Source organism: Heptranchias perlo, chromosome 12, assembly GCF_035084215.1.
Source record: "Heptranchias perlo isolate sHepPer1 chromosome 12, sHepPer1.hap1, whole genome shotgun sequence".
Lineage (NCBI taxonomy): Eukaryota > Metazoa > Chordata > Chondrichthyes > Hexanchiformes > Hexanchidae > Heptranchias > Heptranchias perlo.
Genome location: NC_090336.1, coordinates 43,188,776 through 43,210,387, shown reverse-complemented (window position 1 = coordinate 43,210,387; position 21,612 = coordinate 43,188,776). Strand labels below are relative to the sequence as shown.

General features: G+C 41.3%; 1 protein-coding gene across 11 annotated transcripts in view; it reads left to right on the top strand.

Moving 5' to 3' along the window:
• The first annotated feature begins 3,498 nt into the window (after nucleotides 1-3,498).
• LOC137327994 (leucine-rich repeat-containing protein 4C-like) overlaps nucleotides 3,499-21,612 on the top strand; it is a 542,247-nt gene continuing 524,133 nt past the window's right edge. For 10 of the 11 annotated variants that reach the window (XR_010964588.1, XR_010964589.1, XR_010964590.1 and 7 more), the window contains exons 1-2: nucleotides 3,499-3,758; nucleotides 4,836-4,936. The gene's annotated coding sequence lies outside the window, so the exon portion shown is untranslated. Of the gene's footprint in view, nucleotides 3,767-4,835; nucleotides 4,937-21,612 lie in introns of all 11 variants that reach the window. The other variant, XM_067994041.1, reaches the window with a different exon arrangement.

Below are 21,612 nucleotides of genomic sequence, written 5' to 3'. Positions count from 1 at the left end.
GTTTAAATGGGGAACCCAGCAGCGCTCATCCATTTATGGTTGATGCATATTCCAAAGTAACATAATTGTTCTTTTGGTTGAGTGTTCTTGAAGGATCAAATACATTTTCAGGCTTTTTAGCTCCCAAGGGGCGGCCAGCTAGTAATTCTGCCTGTCCTGGCCTGCTCTTTTCATCAGCTGTTAGCTTGCCAAGAAAGTCTGACTTTGTGCCACCTGAATCTTCATCCTTCATAGGAGCCAAGGCAGCCACAGCATTCACAGTATCTTGAGGAGTGTACAAAAAGCCAGATGTGTGAAAAGCCAAATTACAAAATAACTTAATCAAGTCTAATGGATTTTTCAATGAGTGGTGAAAGCCAAGCAGCAAACTTCCTATTAAAGCTCCACTAGGTTACATTTCTGGCTTTCGTTGTTGGTGCATTACCTTAAATATTTGCACTCTTACCTTAACTTAAGGTTTATGAAAACGATGTTTGTCACACATTGCATCTTGGAATGGATAATATTAATTTAGGCAGAATCTGAGATTCAGATTAAATGCATACAAGACCATTTTAGAGAATTTAAGGTGGATTCTGGCAGGAGATATCTTCCCACTTTTCTGAATGACTGTGGTAAATTAAAGGGTAGCGCTGGTCCAGAGAGCAGCCAGAATTGATCAATGTGGCTAAAGTGCACCTCACTGATGTGAAATGTTGGCTTTTAATGGCGACTATCTCCTTTATGCTATTTAAGACCTGGCAAATTTTTCATCTGCCAAGTGTTCTGAACCATATGTTATTCTACTATGAAAAAGCTTTGCTGATGGTATGTTCTTTGACCACTGGGGGATGGCATTACGTAGTGCAATAAATCCGACGTTGATGCCTTATGGGTGGTCTTTATTGAGGTGATCAAACCAATCACAAATCAAGACAACAATTACAATGCTCGAGTGATAGCTATAAGAACAGATCGCTATTACTCTGTTCCTTTCTTGAGTAGAGCTATAACTGACTACTATTCTCTTCTCTGTAGCTTTACCTCTACTACTGACCTCTTACAATCACTTGTACCTATATTGATCTTGTAATCAGTACAAGCCCAATTCTTGCACCTGGTGCCTCAAAATGTGATGTTATTTTTCCAACATAACAAGGTCAGGCAAGATAAGGTTGATTGCTTATTGTCAGCTTGATGTGTTTAGACTGGAGGGAGACAAGGCTGATCAGCCATGAGCAGCTTATCTCAACAGGCTAATTTCTTTAAGCGACAGGACATTGTCCAGAGCTACAGTGATCAAGCTAAGGTTGGTCGGCCATGAGCAACTTATCTCAACAAAGCATTCTTACTAAATTCTTTTAAAGACATTACCTAGGCCTACAGCATTTTAGTTTTAACTGTTTCACTGCCAGGCAGCGTAATTAAAATTACATGTATACCATATCTTCACGGGCTCTTGCTCGAATCTTCCTTGACCTGTCCATTCTTACAATAGGATGGCAGCAAAGGTGCCATTTGGTTCTGTAGCTATGCCATACAGCTTTTTACAGATATTTGGCTCATTAATAAAGCCCTATTGGAAGTCCAAATTTGCAGACACTGGGGGTGAAATTGGACTTCATCGTATCCATTTCCCAGGTAGAAAAGAGGTGCAAATACATTCAATTTAGGGGCCCAACCTCCTTCCCGGAAACACGTGCGATGCCATATTGGTTTTTTGTGCTGCAGCGGCATCCCTGGTGGCTGTCTAAAACAGCCTTTAGGCTCCTTATAACCAAATTCAAGGGGCCTAACGCTTGTTTTGGGACTTAAATGGAAATTGGTTTACCCTGAATGCAGCAGATGTCTTTTTTTATTCACTCTCTCTTATTCACTCTTTCTTTCTTTCTTTCTCTCATTCACTCTCTCATTCACTCTGTTTGTTTGTTTCGTTCTCTCATTCACTCTCTTGTTCTCTCATTCACTCTCTCGTTCTCTCATTCACTCTTTCGTTCTCTCATTCACTCTTTCGTTCTCTCATTCACTCTTTCGTTCTCTCATTCACTCTTTCTTTCACTCTTTCTTTCACTCTTTCGTTCTCTCATTCACTCTTTCGTTCTCTCATTCACTCTTTCGTTCACTCTTTCGTTCTCTCGTTCACTCTTTCGTTCTCTCGTTCACTCTTTCGTTCTCTCGTTCACTCTTTCTTTCACTCTTTCTTTCTCTCATTCACTCTTTCTTTCACTCTTTCTTTCTCTCATTCACTCTTTCTTTCTCTCATTCACTCTTTCTTTCTCTCATTCACTCTTTCTTTCTCTCATTCACTCTTTCTTTCTTTCTTTCACTCTTTCTTTCTCTCTTTCACTCTTTCTTTCTCTCATTCACTCTTTCTTTCACTCTTTCTTTCACTCACTCTTTCTTTCACTCTTTCTTTCTCTCTTTCACTCTTTCTTTCACTCTTTCTTTCTCTCATTCACTCTTTCTTTCTTTGGGCATAGGGAGGTGAGACTCACTCAGGAAAGTGAACTGAAGAGCTGCAAAACCTGGAGTACAAAAGGGTAGAAAAGATCCAAAAACGTAACATCCTTAACTGCTCTTACACCAGGGGCCCCAAACAATGCAAGTTATTGATGCTAGTGGTGTAAAGAAAGAATGACCATGATATTACTGAAACCAAAGTTGGCCAGCTATCATTGATGCACATTGATGTCAAATGAAGGAGAAATACTCAATAATAGCAGTTTCCTGTTGAAAGGATTTCTTGCTTTGCATATATTCCTTTGTATGTTTTTTTCTGCATTATTGAAAACAGTAATTATTTTCCAGTAAGATTGAAATGTGCACAGGAAATTAAACTTTGAAAAATGATTTTATGAGCATTTAATCTGTTTTTTATGGCTTTGGGCAGAATAGCCCTAACTAATTGGAAAATCAAGGAACATCTGCAGATGATAATTGCTCCTTTGAAAAAATGACCCATCCAATACAAATGTTCCGAGAAATGATGAGGTTCTATGCAGCTTGCACTTTGGTGCTATGTTAGTCTTAGATTTAAATTAAGAGACTTTGCAAAAATTTGCATACAATTTTAGAGGGCTTATTTGCCAGTATTTTATCCTGTCTCTGGATTAAGCTGGCCATGATTGAGAATCAGAATTATTTTCAGGTCTAATATGAAATTCCTTCACTGACTTTAATTTTAAGGTGTTCAAAATTTCAAGCTGCATTTCCCTAAATTGCCCAGCAAGTGTCATCCAAACTCCAAATTGAGAAAATTCAATAGGTATCGGTGAAATCCTGAAGAAATCAAACTATCCACCTTCATGCATTTCATTTTGGCTATAATTGATTTCAACATTTGTAATATTTCAACATTGAAAATCAATCGAACCCATTAAATTGTTAAATACAAATAAAACTCATGTCTATAATTCATGCTGACTTTGTGAACAATGAAGAAAGAAAAAAAGTGCAAGCAAAAGTAGCCACAGTTGGGTCATTCAGATTAATTTGTAACTATCCGAATTTGAACCTGCTCAGTTACAATTTGGTTCATCATGAAGCTTGTATTCAAAGACCTGGAAACTTGAGCACAGAGGTTGGGAAAGACAGAGAGCGAACCTCTAACAAAGTGAAGTGCGAACAGAGTGAGGACATTCAAATGGAAGTGTGGGAATTAGGTGCAGAGGGGGAAGGAGGCGCTAAGTGATTTAAACCAAAGAACTATAGACTAAGACTGAGCTGGCATAAAAGGAACCAAACGAAGAATCAAAACAAGGCAAGGAGGAATGCCGAGGGTAAGTCAGTAAGTATTTAGTTCGTTGGTTAGTGTTTTTTAGTCGTTAGTATTTTAGTGTCAGAAAAACAGTAAAGCGCCTTAAAGCTAAACAGACAGTTTAAATAACTGTTAGCTAACATGGCAGGACAGCCGGGGCCTGTCGCATGCACATCCTGTGTCCTGGAAAACCACATGTGCGGGAAGCGTCGCCAACTGCTCGAGTTCAAGAGTTTTTGAGTTTGAGGGGCGGCTGGCATCACTACAGTGCATACAGGAAGCTGAGAGTTTTGTGGACAGTACGTTACAGGAGGTGGTCACTCCGCAGCTACAGAGAGTTCAGGCGGAGAGGGAGTGGGTGACCATCAGATAGACTAGGAGGAACAGGCAGGCAGTACAGGAGCTCCCGGGAGTGTGGCACTCACGAACCGGTATTAATACCATTGAGGGTGATGGCACCTTGGGGGAGTGCAGTCAGGAGCAAATCCACGGCACTGTGGGAAACTCGGATGCACGGGGGGGCAAAAGAATAGCAGTTATAGGAGATTCGATAGTCAGGGGGATAGACAGGCGTTTCTGAAACTGCCGACATGAGTCCCATTTGGTGTGTTGCCTCCCTGATGCCAGGGTAAAGGATATCACTGAGAGGGTGCAGAACATTTCAAGGGGGGAAAGGGAATAGGCAGAAGTCGTGGTCCATGTGGGAACCAATGATATATGAAGGAAAAGGGTCGACATCCTGCAGTCAGAGTTTCAGGAGCTCAGGAGGAAGTTAAAAAGCAGGACCTCAAAAGTAGTAACCTCTGGATTACTCCCATGCACTAGTGAGTATAGGAATAGTAGGATGGACCTGTATTCTCTGGAGTTTAGAAGAATGAGAGGTGAGCTCATTGAAACATATAAAAAATTTTTTAGAGTGCTTGACAGGGTAGATGCTGAGAGGCTGTTTCCCTGGCTGGAGAGTCTAGAACTAGGGGTCATAGTCTCAAGATAAGGGGTGTTGGCCATTTAGGACAGAGAAGAGGAAAAAAATTCTGCACTCAGAGGATGACATCTTGCTCTCTCTCTTTCTCTCCCCCATCCCCCCTCGGCGTTGCAGCTCCTGTCAGCGGCCAGCCTGTCAATCAGGCTAACTACCGTGCACGAAACCTGGAAACAATTTTAATCACCATCAATTACATCGCGATCATGTCAGAAAAGGTAAGTTTTTTTCATTCGAGTTTACCACGCGCACCTTCAACCCCACTGCCAACCTGCCACCGTTTCAAAATTGAGCCCAGTGTGTTTCCAGCCCAACCAGGAAGGAAACAGTGCTTGATCTGGTTCTGCGAAATGAAGTGGGCAGTTGGAACATTTTTCAATGGGGGAGCATTTGGGGAACAGTGATCATATCATTAGGTTTAGAATAGTTATGGAAAAAGACAATGAACAATCAAATGTGAAAGTGTTCAACTGGAGGAGGGCTAATTCCAGTGAGTTAAAAGGAGATCTTGCCCAGGTGGTTTGGAAATCAAAAATTGATCAGCAAAACAGTAATTCAAAAATGAGAGCCCTTGAAGGAAGAGTTGGTTCGGGTACAGAGTTGACACATTTCCATGAGAGGGAAAGGAAGGGCATCCAAAACTAGAGCTCACTGGATGGCTAAAGTTTTGGGGAAATATTTTAAATCCGAGCCGGGAAGGCAGCGGTTGGTTGGGGGGGATGGTATTCCTGACGGGAGACCCGGAAGTACGGGTTTCTTGTCAGGAATTTTGACATAAGGATGTCTTTTATTTATTTTTTTGACACTTTCCCGCCCAACAGGCCAACCTGATTGACAGGTTGGCTCTCAGGCAGGAAGTAGATGCGAGCAGGTAAGTCTTAGATGGGTGGCCAGTCATGGGATGGGGGTGTTGGGTTTGGGGGTCGGGGGCCATGGACCGTGTCGGGGATCGTCGGGATCATCGGGGTGTCGAGGTCGGGGGTCATGGGGGGGTTGGGAGTCATGGAGGGGTTGGGAGTTATTGGGGGGCTCGGGGGTCACCGGGGGGCTCAGTCATTGGGGGAGGGGTTGGGGTTTACCGGGGCAGGGGGGGTTCTCAGTCACTGGAGGGGGGAGTCACCGTGGATGCTCAGTCATCGGGGAGTCGGGTTCACGGAGCATCAGTCATCGGGGGGAGTCCTGGGTCACTGGGCGGTTCGTCATCGGGATGGAGGGGGTGGGAAGGTGGGGGTGGGAAGGGGGGGGCTGCAGGAATCCCGGCCCCCAGAGGCTAAAAACCAAAAAATTGTTAAAATGGAGGCCCACAGCCTCCTTGAAAGTATTTAGTGACCGACCCGCCTCCTAAAAGTGGGCTGGTTGCCCGCCCATTGTCCCGTCTCCATTAAAACCGGAAATGGGCGGGTTGGGGGCGGGTTTTAGTTATTTAAAATTTTTACTGCCATCCCCGCCCCCAACTCACCCATTTTTCCAAGTTAAAATCATGCCCATAGAGTTTAAAATGAAACCGAAAAAGTAGGCTTATGGTGAATGTAAGGTTCATAATACAGTAGAGAACCAAGCTGAATACAGAAAGTACAAAGGAGACCTAAAAAAGGGAATAAGAGGAGCAAAGAGAGAGTATGAGAATAGATTAGCAACTAACATAAAATGGAATCCAAAAGACTTTTATAAACATCTAAATAATAAAAGGGTAGTCAAAGTCAAGGGACAAAAAAGGAGATCTTCTTGTGGAGGCAGAGGGCATGGCTGAGGCACTAAATGAATACATTGCATCGGTCTTCACTGGAGAAGAGGATGCTGCGATTGTCACAGTAAAAGAGGAGGTAGTAGCGATATTGGATAGGATAAAAATAGATAAAGAAGTGGTACTTAAAAGATTGGCAGTACTTTAAGTAGACAAGTGACCAGGTCCAGATGGGATGCATCCTAGGTTACTGAGGGGAGTAAGGGTGGAAATTGCAGAGGCTCTGGCCACAAACCTCCAATCCTCCTCAGATATGGGGATGGAACTGGAGGACTAGAGGATTACAAATGTTACACCCCTGTTCAAGAAAGGGGAGACGGATAAACCTGACAATTACAGGCCAATCAGCCGAACGTCGGTGGTGGGGAAACTTTGAGACAATAATCCGGGACAAAATAAATTGGCACTTGGAGAAGTATGGACTAATAAATGAAAGTCAGCATGGAAAAATGATGAAGGAAAATAGTGTTTGACTAACTTGATTGAGTTCTTTGATGAAGTAACAGAGAGGATTGATGAGGGTAGTGCGATTGATGTTGTGTATGTGGACTTTCAAAAGGCATTTGATAAAGTACCATGTAATAGACTTGTCAGCAAAATTAAAGTCCATGGGATTAAAGGGACAGTGGCAGCGTGGATACAAAATTGGCAAGGAGACAGAAAGCAGAGAGTAGTGGTGAACAATCGTTTATCGGACTGGAGGGAAGTTTACAATGGTGTTCCCCAGGGGTCGGTATTAGGCCCACTGCTCTTTTTGATATATATTAATGGCCTGGACTTGGGTATAATTTCAAAATTTGCAGATGACATGAAACTTGAAAATGCAGTAAACAATGTGAAGGATCGTAACGGACTTCAGGAGGACATAGACAGACTGGTGAAATGGGCAGACACAGATGAAATTTAATGCAGAGAAGTGTAAAATGAGGAGATGCAATATAAATTAAATGGTACAATTTTAAAGGGGGTGCAGGAACAGAGAGAGACTTGGGGGTGCACATACATAAATCTTTGCAGGTGACAGGACAAGTTGAGAAAGCTGTTTAGAGCATCTGGGATCCTGGGCTTTATTAATAGAGGAAGTTATGCTAAACCTTTATAAAACATTGGTTTGGCCTCAGCTGGAGTATTGTGTTCAATTCTGAGCACCACACTTTAGGAAGGATGTCAAGGCCTTAGAAGGGGTGCAGGAGAGATATACTAGAATGGTGCCAGGGATGAGGGATTGGAGAAGCTGGGGTTATTCTCCTTATAACAGAGAAGGTTAAGGGGAGATTTGAAAGAAGTGTTCAAAATCATGAACGGTTTTGACAGAGTAAATAAGGAGAAAAAATGTTTCCAGTGATAGAAGGATCAGTAACCAGAGGACACAGATTTAAAGTGATCGGCAAAAGAGCCAGAGGCGCCATGAGGAAACATTTTTTTATGCAGTGAGTTGTTATGATTTGGATTGCACTGCCTGAAAGAATGGTGGAAACAGATTCAATAGTAACTTTCAAAAGGGAATTGACTAAATAATTGAAGTGAAAAAATTTACAGGGCTATGGGGAAAGAGCAGGGGAATGGGACTAATTGTGCCGGCAGTTACATGGGTAAGATGGGTATAGAGGGATATGGGCCAAGTGCAGGCAATTGGGACTAGCTTAGTGGTATAAACTGGGTGACATGGACATGTTGGGCCGAAGGGCCTGTTTCCATGTTGTAAACTTCTAAGATTCTATGATTCTTTCAAAGAGCCGGCACAGGCACGATGGGCCGAACGGCCTCCTCCTGTGCTGTACTACTATGATACCGTGAACTGAAGTTTTGAAGCAGAATTGAGGTGCACTTGAGTACTTTCCTGTCTACCTCAAGCCTGGAATGCTAAGAATTAAGCCCTGAAAGTCAGTGGATCTTTCATACTGGTACGTGCTTAGAATAGCCCACGAGGTACCTCTGCCGCCTACCCTAGAGTACCTAGGGTCTGGGAAAGGTTCCCTGTTTAGCATCTCAGGTACCTGCCAGAGCAGAGGGGGTGGGTATTTGGCAGTTGCTTACTGCTAACTAGCTCCATGGAAGCTGGGCTTGGCTGGAAGTTCCTTCCCCCCGCCATGCTCTGCAAACGTAGGGCACGTTGTTTGGGGTGGGCAGAGGTTCCGCTCCAAACAGGCCTCGCAGGAAACTCAGCTGAGACCGAGACCCAGCCAATCCAGGTTCTGGCTTAACTTGTGGGCCTTCTAGTGCACTCCTGCCCTGCTTGCAATGCGAGTGCACCGGAAGTCCCATGGATTTTCAGGGCCATATACTCTAAAACTTCCATGTGCCTAAAGGGACAAAGATATGTGACTCTTGCCCTTTACATAGAATTATATAGAAATTACAACACAGAAACAGGCAGTCCATGTTGGTGTTTACCTCCACATGAGCAATAGTCCTAATCCCACGTGTCTGTTCTCTATCCTTATCCCTTTATTTCCCTTTCCTTCAACCAACTATCTAACATATTCTTAAATGTTGACATGTCTCTACTCAGTCACTAACTCTAGTGCTGTATTCCACAGCGTCATAAACCGCTCTGTTTTAAAAAAAAAAGTTTCTCCTGTTTTCTATCCTAAATTTTTATCTTATATCTACGTCTGCTTGTTATAGACCCCTCAGTTACTGGAAACAGTCTAGCTGGGAATTTCCTTGGAAGTTCTCCAGATCAGCCACTGTACCATTGGCAGAAGGATGGCGAAATCCCATTTACACATTTATGGGGGGCTTCTGCCAATCTTTTGTCAAAGTTCCAACAGCTGATCAGAAGAATCCCTGAGGAAATTTCTGGTGTCTGTTTCTGTCTGCTTTGTCCCATCCCTTCATAACTTTAAACACCTCTTTCAAATTACCTCGCAATCTCTTCTCTTCTAGAGAAAGCAGCCCCAATTAGTCAAGTCTTTCTTATTTCTCATTTTAGCATCATCTGTAAATTTCCCATTACTCTCTCTTGTCCTGTGTCCAAATCATTGATGTTCACAGTGAACAGAAGTGATCCCAGAACAAAATCTTGTGGGAACCCTCTACCGATTGCCAACCATGCTGGGAAAGCTGTCCTTATCTCTACTTTCTGTTTCTTCCCTTCTAATCAGTTTTTAATGTTGTATAGCAAGCAAATGGTTGCAGTTTTTTTTTCAACCTCTGAGCTTATTGAGCTAATAATGCACTCTTCAGTGCCCAGAGAGCTGCCTCCCTTTTGATGCTGGCACCCCATCTTATTGGGTACTGAGCTTGAGGTCTACTTAGCGTCAAGTTTGCACTGTGCCAGACAATGCACTCCAGATGTGCTTGCAGCCTAAGATCCTGTGTTGTGCGCAAAGCTCTTTACACTATTAGAAATTTTGAAAATAACACTTCATAATGCATCGGAGCACTTGAAGAGTGAAGGGCAGTGGTGGCAGCGAATGCTGGTCAGGAACTCGTGGGCCTGCAGGCTCAATAGAAAATTAAGTTCTGCGGGCTCACGATCGCTACTCACCAAGAATGCCCAAACAGGGAATCAGCTCTCAGAAACTCAGTGCTTTTATAAAATGGCTGTTGGGAGGGAGGCCTATTTCCTCATGGTCATGTTTCCTTATGATCATTGAGGAAACACGGTCTACACAACAACAAACAGCAACTTAAAAATATATATTTTTTTAATTAGACAAGTTTTCCTGAACAATAGTAATCATCTTCTAATTGTGTTCAGCATGTGGTTATTTACTGTCCGTCCCCACAGGGAGTAGTGGGGCAGCAAAAGGTCAGATTTTAACTTTGGTTTGCTAGACTTTGTAGCCTTAAAAGGACAGGCCAGGTTAAATACACTTGAAGATTAATTGCTGTTGCTTAGGGAATTTTGTCCTACGCTTTTTTTGTAAGAAGCTAATTTGTGTCAGACAGCTTTCTTGAAAGCAGTTACTTTATGCCTATTAGCAAAGGACTTTCATTCCAGGAACGTGGAGAGCCGTAGTTTATATGGTTTGCATTTTAGCTGGGATAGGATCTTCCCCTACATATGCATTACGTGGTATAATGCTCCTGTCATTATAAGAGCGTGTGCCCTCTGAATTACTGTGAGCAATACCACATGAATTCTTCAGTTTTAAAAATCATTTTGTGCGCTACTCGTCCTGCTACCCTGCCTATTTATCACAGATTGAACAACCTTGACTAATTCAGAGAGATTGATGACATTGTTAGTTTAGCAACAGAGAATAACCTATTATGACATCATTAGTTTACCAAAAAGTCCCAGAATGGTCTGGTGCTTACCATTTCTTTTTTATTCCTTTTTAAAGTAAAGATCCTCATTATCAACCTCCTAAACCTTCGGAGGATGGTATTTCATTTTTTTTCAGTTATGATGACAATGAGCTACTTAGTCAAGCTACAGTAAAATCTCTTGTGGGCAATTTGTTGTTCTGGGGATGAATAATCAAGACTGCTGGGTACTGCTCCTGTCCTTTTTTTGAATGAAGTATTGTGCACATTCCAGTGTTGATAATTATGAAAAACAGCCTGCCTTTGCCAACTAAAAGTCTTACTGTTGCTTCAAAATAGCCTTCAAACACCATCATTTATCAATTCTTTGTTTGCATTCCCTTACCAACATACTACTTCAGAGTTAAATGGAGAACTAGGGCCAATTAAGGTTCACTTCATTTTTCAAAAATATTTCTCTCATATCTCAGAGGCCATTAACATTTGCATTAATTAGTTGAAATTAATATTCTGCAGTTTAGGGGGAATCTGTATAGAGCCTTAAAATCCTTCTGCTATTTTTTTTTTTCTTGGCCCACCTTGAAATCTCATTAGTTATCATGGCATAGCTTACATTTGAAGTATTTTAGTTTGTGTAGCATCTAGATTGGTCACAGATTGCACCATCCTGCAGTTGAAAGCATTGCCACAAGGTTTATTGTTGGAATTTCTGTTGTGGAGATGGAGATCCTAAATCAATGATAGTAAAGATGAAACCCATTCAAGGATATGCAAAATGGTTTGGTGATGGAATCGTGTGTCATTTTCATTATTTAATAACATTTTCAAAATTGAGATTCCTATGTGCTCATAGTGCTGGACAACAGCAAGGTTAGAAAGATCAAGAAACAGTAGGTGACACCAAGGTTAGGTTTTAAAAGCCTGTACATTGTAAAGAGGAGGGAAAGACCAAAGGATGTAAGGAGTTCTGCAGCTTTAAGGTGCTTGAAGGAATGATTTTGGATAAGGTACTATGCAGTAAATCTTGATTTCAATACTGTGAGGATGATGTAGGAGCAAGAGCACATTTGAAGGTGTATTTGGAGTTTAGGAAGAATGAGAAAGGAATGATTAGAGAAGCAATTACCATCATTATATTGGATAAAATGAGAGGGGCAATGAAAGTTAAGATGAAGAACGGATGTAAGCTGGAGGTGAGAAGAATTGCATTTCAGTCGATCGGTTCTCAGTTATCCTGATCAGTTATCCTGTATCCAGTCCAGAAGTGTGTGACAAGTATTAGAAGAGGCTCCCCAGATAAGGGAGTAGGATTCAATTCTGTTATGGTCTTTTTAGAAAGATAAGAAATGTTGAGGGGACAAGAAGTGTTGAACATAGTTGCCAGCTCTTGGAACAGGTATCAGCTTTTCTGGCCCTTGTTCACACTGGGACCAGCAGGGCAGCTAAATATTCACCCCGATGTGGTTCACATCTTCTATGCATGTGTGTGCAGCTGTCTGAGTGACCCAAACAAGCACCTGGCTGTGGACTCTGGCCATTACACACAGGTGCAGCTTGTACCTCCCACCATATAGTCATAAGTCGGTTTGTGCGAGGGTCTGTCCTTTCCTTGCAGTGTGAGCCCACTCTCCAACCAGCTCGACTGCTTCTCGTTCGTTACTAATGATATGGAGGCGTTCCTTCTGGGCGCTGACTTGGGTGGAATGGGAACATCACCATGCGATTCTGCTACAGTTCTGGTGGCCAGGAGCTGGTTTGGACAGAGCCGCTGGGCTGATTCCACAGCAATCCTTTTACTTTATAATTCTAGGTTCAACCATGCATTGAAGAGTATGGGGCTGTCAACACATTTAAAGAACCTTGGAACCTTACAGCACAGAAGGAAGCCATTTGGCCGATCCTACCTGTTTCGGCTCTTTGAAAAAGCTATCCAATTATTCCCACTCTCCTGCTCTTTCCTCATAGCCCTGCAATTTTTTCCTTTTTAAGTATATATCCAATTCCCTTTTAAAAATGACTATTGAATCTGCTTCCACCCCCTTTCAGGCAGTGCATTCCAGATCATCATAACTCACTGCGCTAAAAAAAAATTCCCCTTGCCTTTCCCCTGGTTCTTTTGCCAATTGTCTTAAATCTGTGTCTTCTGGTTATTGATTCTTCTGCCACTGGAGACAGTTTCTCCCTATCTACTCCATCAAAATCCTTCATAATTTTGAAAATCTCTATTAAATCTCGCCGTAACCGTCTCTGCTTTAAGGAGAATGACTGCTTGCTGTTAAAATTTACAGAATTCCTCTCATTGACCCAGAGGAATTGTACTATGGGTTGGGTTTGATCTCAGTCTCTGTGCAACTCAATACAACTCCTGATGTCTTGATTCCATGGGATAGGAATGGAGGGGGTTGACAACATCCTATACCTTACTATTAAGTGAGCATTTAAAAAAAAAGTAATATATTTTAAAATGAAATTTATGTAAATGTGGTACAAATATATTTAGTAGGTCAGCTACATGTGCATGGCATTCCTGTCATTTGATTCTCTTCAGAATGACACTTTGAAGATCAGTAAAGCTTATTAGCTAGTCTGTATGAACTAAACTGCAGTGCACACTTCCTTTTAAACACTTGTCAGCATTCAGTAACATCTGAACGGTCAGACCCCATTTCAGGAATCCTGCAATTCTGTTGTCCCCACAAGTGGGGAAAAAATGACTTTTAAAGCACAGTTTTAAGGATCTGCAAAAACCTAGTGAACAAAGACTTCGATGAAGTTAGTAAATATCTGAAATTTAAATATACGTGTAAATGCAAAATATTGACTTCATGGCAAGACTTGTCCAAGTTTGATTGCTTGGAGTAATGATTTGACAGCGACAGGAGGGGCACATTAAGTGCTGTGGATGCAGTATGTTCAGTGCACTATTCCTGTTAAACATTCCCCAGGGACACAAGGGTCTAATGCTGTGGCAGGACCCCCAAAATAGCAACAAATTGGCAATGCCTGTGCATGATGCATTTTCTTGGAAAACTGGCAAGCTAGCTGAAGGTTGTGGTTTTTCAAGCAATCTATGGAAAGTACGAAGAGTACACAATGATTCCTCTGTAGATGTATCAGTGAAGGAAGTAGTACACTGCTCCTTATAATGAAGCTGCCTCCGTGGTCCATTATCTGCTTTCTCTTATGTATGGACATTAATAACTGGCAGCATTGACATCTGCTATGACTCGTGTTTCCTTGGTGGCATATGAGCATTTCTTTTTTTTCTTTTACTGTCTGAGCTTTCCTGTACTTATAATTCATTACCGTCCCAGTGTTATCCCTTTGTATTTACTCAGACAGAACAGGTGTAAACTCTGTAGTTTTTCCATATTCTAATTTGTCAGGCCGTTCTTTTGTTCAGATAAATCAGCTGCTGGTACCATCAAGAACAGATGTTGTTTCTCCCCATTAATTTCCCTTTTGTAATTTCTCACTGGTAGTTCCTTAGTTCTTTTTAAATTTAATAGTCATTTATATTTGGCAATTTTTTTTTGCTGTGTTTGTCTGTCTTTCTAATTAAAGTATTCAAATATTACCATAAGCTCTCTTCAAACATTTTATTTATTTTTCTAAATTGGTAGCCTATTGTTTTTTGCACTTAAATCATATTTGTTACCCATCAAGGAAACATGCCAAAAGATTAAACATTTGCACAGCCACGGAGATGCATAATGGCCTCTGAGAATCCTGGAGGGCATTAAGGATAATTTATACTGCCTGTAATAATTTTTGGTACAAGTTATTCTGGAATTGGAGACAGCTAAAGGTATTTCTTCAGCTGTGGATTTAGGATTGAGTGCAGCCTTTATCTCCTCTCCAACCCCCCAGCCACCCCTTTTCAATCTGGTTCAGCTAAGATTCAGGCTGATTAATCATTAACTTTTCCCAGGTGGGAATCCCACCATGAGCTTTAAATCAGTCACCTAATATCACTGTAGAATTGATTTCAGTCACCCTCACTGATAGCACTGCAGTGAACATTTGCAGGATCCAGTACACGAACATTTCTTTTATCTGGAGAATCTCTTTTTTTTTCAGTTCTCCTCCCCATTGCAGTTGGGTAGTCATCTTCAGAAGAATCTGTCTGATTACACATATAGGGAACTTACTGGCTTTCTGCTGCTATGTCTTGTTCATTTCAAAGGCAGTAAAATGAGTAATTTTAGTTCTCTGTTGTTTTGCGGTCTGTGTTTTAATATTTGTTTCCTGAGGATCAGTCATTGGCGATGTGAATTATGTCTGCCGATTTCTTTCGTTCTCTAGCCTGCTAACAGGATTAATAATATGAGATGGGTAGAGTTTGTTTTAAAATTATATTGGGTTATATTAGTATGCATGATCTAACAAGTAATATCTGGTGTGAGGTATCATTTTTATTCAACGATGCATGGAAACACAGGGGGTGATTCTAGGAGGCAAATGCGCATGTGTTGGGGACAGGGGGGGGGGTTCTGAAAATTGCGCAAATCCCGTTCGGGTTCGGAAGCCGGCTCCAACCCGCCGGCTTCTGAGTTTTCCAGGGACCCACCTGTGTGCACGTGGGAGACCAAAAAACGGAAGTCCCACCAGCTATTGAAGTCGGCGGGATGACAGTAAAAGAGCCAAATGTACCTCATGAGGTACTTAAGGCACTTTACCTGTGACAGAGTAAGTCATTAGAAAGATTTTAAATTTAACTGGGCGGCTTGCCCGCCGTTTCTGATTCACGCTTGGTGAAACCAGACGTGAAGGGCCGGATCAGGGAAAAAGAAGTTAAATAAATTAAATAAAAAACCATGCAAGGAAGCGAAAACACTAAATGCACCTACCTTTGAGACCGGCTCCAATGTCCGATGTCTCCCGCTCTGATGTCCCCCTCTTCACCATCCCGATGTCCCCCAGATCTTCCCCCGATCTTCCCCTCTCCCCCCTCCCCGGTCTTCCCCGCTCCTCTCCACCACCCACCAACCCCCCGCCCCCCCCCCCCCACGGTCTTCCAGTCCAGTGTCGGATGATGTCTAGCTCTCTCTCTTTCCCGCCCCCCCACCCTCGTGTTGCAACTCCTGATGGCGGGCAGCCTGTCAATCAGGCAGGCTCCCGGGCGCGAAACCCGGAGAGGACGTTAATCATCAGCAATCAACATGCGATCGCGTTGGAAACGGTAACTTTGGTTCGTGCTGCTTTGCCATGCACCCAATCGCCCCCCTGCTGCCAACCCGCCTCCCCGCTAATATCGGAGCCACAAGGTTTAAAGGAAGTTTGAACATGTGAGTCCAATACATGATTTGAGTGTGACATGCTCAGAGTCAGTGCAGGCTTGGTTATGTGTAGGGGGTGAAAAAATAGTAAAAAAGGCAGTGGAGGCACCTGCCATTCATAAAACCGTACCTCAGTGACATAGTCTTCAAGGCAGGAGTGGAGAAAACACTGTCGGCAACATGGTTCCAATGGAATGAGGTATTAATACATACATTGAAAAATTCAGTTCCCTTTTTAATATAAACTTGACCGACATAAGTTGTAGATATAGTTGTAAATAAATGGTAGGAATTTCTACAAAACAGGTTTTTTTCTTCCCTCTAAACGAGGGCTCACTTAGAGGAACAGTGTTAATCCTACACAGAACAGGTGTGAATACATTGATCAGGTTCTCTTCCATTACATGTGGCAGGAACACTACCTCTGGCCCAGTTCACATTACAAGATTGTGACCATTTAAGGTAGTTCAGTGTCGGCTCCACTCAGTTGGTAGCACTCTCATCCCTGAATTAGAAGGTTGTGGGTTCAAACCCTACTGCAGATTTGAGCATATAATCTAAACTGACACTTCTGTGCAGTGCAGAGGGAGTGCTATGTTGTCAGAGGTTACATTAAATTGAGGTCCTGTCTATCTGTAAATGTAAAAAAATCGCTTGGCACTATTCGAAGAAGAACCAGGGTGTTCGCCCAGTATCTTGACCAACATTCCTTACCAAAAGCAGATGATCTGATCATTCATATGCTGTTTCTGAGACCTTGCTGGGTGCAAATTGGCATCTGCGTTTGTCTATATACTGCACTTCGAAAGGAATCCATTGGTGGTAAAGCATCTTGGGGCATCCTGAGGGCATGAAAGTTGCTATATAAATGCATGTTCTTTATTCTGACATGATTATAAGATATAACAGGAAAGTCAGATGAGTTTCATAAAATGGAAGTGTTAAATATTCATGGCTCTACACTAGATATTCTCTTGGGTCCACTGCCATTGGTCACTCCTGTAAGTGGACCTCATGTCTCCCAAAATCTGGAGAGCATCTACTGCCCAATATTTAATTAAACCATAGCGTCATGTGTCGGTGGATCATAACAAAGACCCCTTGTTGCATGTACTGCATGGTATGGTCTCTTGTGTCCTGGCATGTGTCTTCTCCTCTCTCTTCAAGAGGCACACTGAAAAGCAAACTATTGAGGAGAAGCCGATCATAAACCAATAAATTGGTTTATTTTGCTTAGAATACATGAATGAACAGAATATAGTTCGCCAATGATACATATCTATTTCCTGCTCCTTTTCTTACCACAAGACAACAAAATATTGTTTTGCTCAACTCTGCGTGATAAGGATTGGTCAGCTGAGCTTTCAATCAAAGTTATCGCTTTGATTGAAAAGCACCACCCTTGGTGAGAAAGATTCCAGCAGCTGTGGTGTGCCTGTTCAGCTGAATTCTCTATTGGTCAGATTGAATGAAAACTTATTCCAGCATAAAGATGAAAACTGCTCTAGGATATGCTCAGTGACTTCCCATTGCCTCTGTTGATGCAACATGTGAAAGTAAACCGTTTTTGATTACTTTAATGGTCGGCCCATCTGATACTCCACCAGGGACTCGTGTAAACTGCAAACTAAATTGATTGTGTGTCTCTGAGAGTTACCCATTGTAAGCTGAACCTGACCTAATATCAATAAAATAACACAAATTAAACCAAAATCCCTTTCAGGGCAAATAAAAATCCAAAAATCTTATTGGGAGCTCGGCAAAATTTTTACACCACTGAATACTTGTGTATGATAGCGTAAAGGCATGGCCAGAAATTTCTCTCTCCTGTTTCAGTAGAGGCATTAATCCATTTATCTTAAATGGGTTAATACTTTCACTAAAATAGCAGAGAGACAAAGTTCAGACAAACAGAATAAGCATTCATATGCTAATATCCCACTGCATAATTTCAAGGCTGAAGTGGTTTGTTTCCATGGAAAAATAAACTCTGAACATTGTCCCTATTAACTTAGTAAGCTCTCAGTCATTAATATGAATAAGATCCAAATACTTTAGCAAATGTTAGTCTGTTGCCACTTACCTGTGCTGCCCCTCCCTTTGCATGAAAAACATGACTATGCTTTCCAATATTATTACAGTATTATCATAGTAAATATGAACTGCATGGTTACTATAGTTATTAGAGGTAAGGCTGAGTATGAAGTGTTAACTGGAACCAAAAATAATTTGTTAATCTTGTCTAATTTGGATCATTTTGGTTCAGGTTGGTCTGTTTTTGTAAAAACTATTGAAATCATAAGGAAAACATTGATAGCTTTTTGTCCAAAAATAAACTCTGATAACCTTTGGAGTGCCTTTGTTGTTATTTTAATTTTTTTTAACTGTTGTGGGAGAGGAACCAAGTTTAAAATTCATTGGGGGTTGTTGATGTGTCTTCTATCACTTGCGTCACATAAGTTAATTCAAATATTAACATCTCAAAAATGTTGTACAACAACATCTTGCATTTATACAGCGTCTATAACCTAGAAAAAGTCCCAAAATATGTCACAGAGACGTAATCAAAAAATGAACGCTGAGCCAAAGAAGGAAATATTAGGAGAAGTAGCCAATGTAGCTATGATATCCGTGTATTGGCTTATATTGTTACTGCTACTAACTCTCAGCCTTGCTCTCACAATAAGACAAGTATAAGGAATCTTACAACACCAGGTTATAGACACTCACCTGATGAAGGAGAAAGCCTCCGAAAGCTTGTGATTTTCAAATAAAACTGTTGGACTATAACCTGGTGTTGTAAGTATCCTTACATTTGTACACCCCAGTCCATCACCGGCATCTCCACAATAAGACAAGTAGTCAGTGGTATAGTAATGGACTATATCAGCATTCTCAGTACTAGTAAAAGAAGTCTATTCTCTTTACTGATGCTTTGCATGCCACGATTGCAGTAGAAGCAGAATGAATATGGAGAGAAGGGTGTAAGGGAAATTTGCAGGCTAAGAAGGTTTAAGTCTGATAGCCAGTGAGAGCAAGGTTGGAAATCAGTAATTGGATCATAAAATGCAGAGAACTGTCAACTACTCCTACAGGAACAGCTGATGTTTTTGGTATGTATACATCCCACAGCCTTAAGTTTAAAAAAAAATAGTGGTCCATGAAAGAGATTATTGAATATCACAATGTGTCACAGATGTTTCTTGTCCTCTCTTGTGTATTGTAATAGCGTTAAAACATGAAAGAGGGAGAAAACTATTAGAATTTATCAATAATGATGATACTATTGGCTCCATTCATTCTCTTGGAAAAATTTTCAAGTGAAAACTACTTTTTCATTGTCCCATTAGTGCATGTTTCTTTAGTGTGTTGTAATTATCTGTTTACTGCTTAATTTTCTCTGAGCACTTTATGCATTAGTTGAAAGTTATTTTTTTCCCCCTTTTCTTAGTGACACACAGAACGCGTAAATTTACTCATTGCACATTCTTCGAACTCAGAGGTGTTGCAACTAAAAAGAAACTGAGCAGCTAATCAGAGAAAACACATGGTAGTAGTATTTAATCCCCTTAATAAGCAAAAATACTATCAATAATACTCTGGGTCAATCAAGCTGTGCAATGTACAAATTGAAGTACTGATGAGGCAAGTTAGGTACAAGAAGGCCCACCTCACATTATTATGAACAGTTTGAGAAACAGGAAAAATTCACTCTTCAGTTTGGAAGGTTAACCCTGCCTGTAACCAAAGGGTCTAGCAGTGACCGGAGACAATTGCACTGGAGGTCAGCTTGGTCTCGACAACCCATCATGCTTGCAAATATACATGTGTCCTATTTAAAGAAGAGTGTGAATCTCATACTGTTATATATGAATGTCAATTATTTTGCATTGTTAGAAATGCCTACCCAAGAAGATTGCAAGTGTATTCCATGTTTGCCTTAATAGTTCAGCACAAGACAGTTGTCCTGAAATTGCTGTCCTAGTACCTTGCTGTAAGTGGACCACAGAAGAGATATAATGAGGATATTTTAGAAATATTGCAACAGCCTAGAAAAAACATGTCTGCACACTGAAGCTGACAAATCCTTTATGCATGGATAGAACTCACTACCCAATGTGATCATTCCAACTTTAGCAAGCAAGATATTTTAAATTGCATTCTACTATGCACTGTTGTGTAGCCTTTGCTTCACACAACAAAATTACATTTTAAGTAATATATACTGTTCTTTTCTTTGAAAATGAATATGGCTTTCAACAGGCATTACCATGCGTGTGATGCCAGTGGATAAAACCCTATACTTACTGTGAGCAAGGAGTAATAGAAGTCATAAATTGCAATGGCCATGGACTGCCTGGCAGAAATTAAAATTTCTGGAGATGGCAATGCTCATCTTCGGTGCAATGATAATTGTACACATCCTGTGAGACCAAGATTTTGTCTTTCATCAGATTCAAAACAGTACCGTCAATGCTTCAACAGTATGCCCAGTAATGTCCTTGTACTCATTTTGTTACTTCTTAGTCTCAGCTTCTTCCCTTGCTATAAAAGACAATCACACACATCTCAGCATTCTACCTTATCCACATCACTTGAAGCAGGAACCAGCCGAGCCTACATTTCGGGCAGTATTAGTGAGTTTGTTGAGGCACCACAGAGTCGGTCATTGATCACGGGTGAGGAAGAGGCAGAGGTAGTGGGTGAAGAAGGACTGGATGTTGCTGTGCAGTGATGCAAAGTAGATATGGGGTGTGCTTAGTTGTTTCTTGATTCCAACCTCACCGTGCCACCAAAAATCCACCTAGTTTGGCCTCAATAGCTGTGTCTGCTCCTCCTCCAGAGACTTGGTGCAACGTGCATTCTGCAGTTTAGTGAAAGATTCTTCCTCTAGCCAATATCTCCTGCTGTGCTCACCGTTGAAACTTTTTCCCGCTGTTAAAGTTTTAAATGGAAGAAATGAACGCAATGTGCAAATTAAGTGAATCATGAATAAATTTGCGCATTGAACATTAATGGTTGTTTAACAAGCAATTGATAGGTCTGTACATTGAAATGCTCTACAAATATTCTCCCAGGAACAACTTTAGGAATGTAGGCAAGAAAGCACTCATAATTCAATAATGTAATACATCAGATTACTACTCCTTATGCACAATTAGCACATGTACTAACGTTAATACACAGAGCTTATTAAACCTTTCTTGTGATTAATTTGAGATAGGTGCCCTGGTTCTTGCAAGTTAAGTTTTGAAATATATATCTAACTTATACAGTGAAAATCTGCCAAAAAGAAAACAACTATTTTCCATGTTCGTATATTGGCTGAGTTTCATCAGCCACTTGCAATGAACCCACAGAGGCTCATTAATTCTTCGGCTTGATACCAACACCGTGTTGGTAAGGGGATTCTCACTGCTTTTTGATCATTTTTATTTAAAAAAATGAAAGCTCAGTTTGCTTTTGGGGAAGCTAGTGTGATGTGTAGTTTGAATGCAGTCATTTCCAAGGAATGCATAAGAGCAGACGATGGAGCTTGCCTGCAGCTTAGCAATACAGAATTACTGCCACATCACAGGAGTTTGTTTATCTGATGTAGACATCTGCATCTTGTCACTTATTTGCACCATCTGTGCTTTCAGTTCCATAGTTT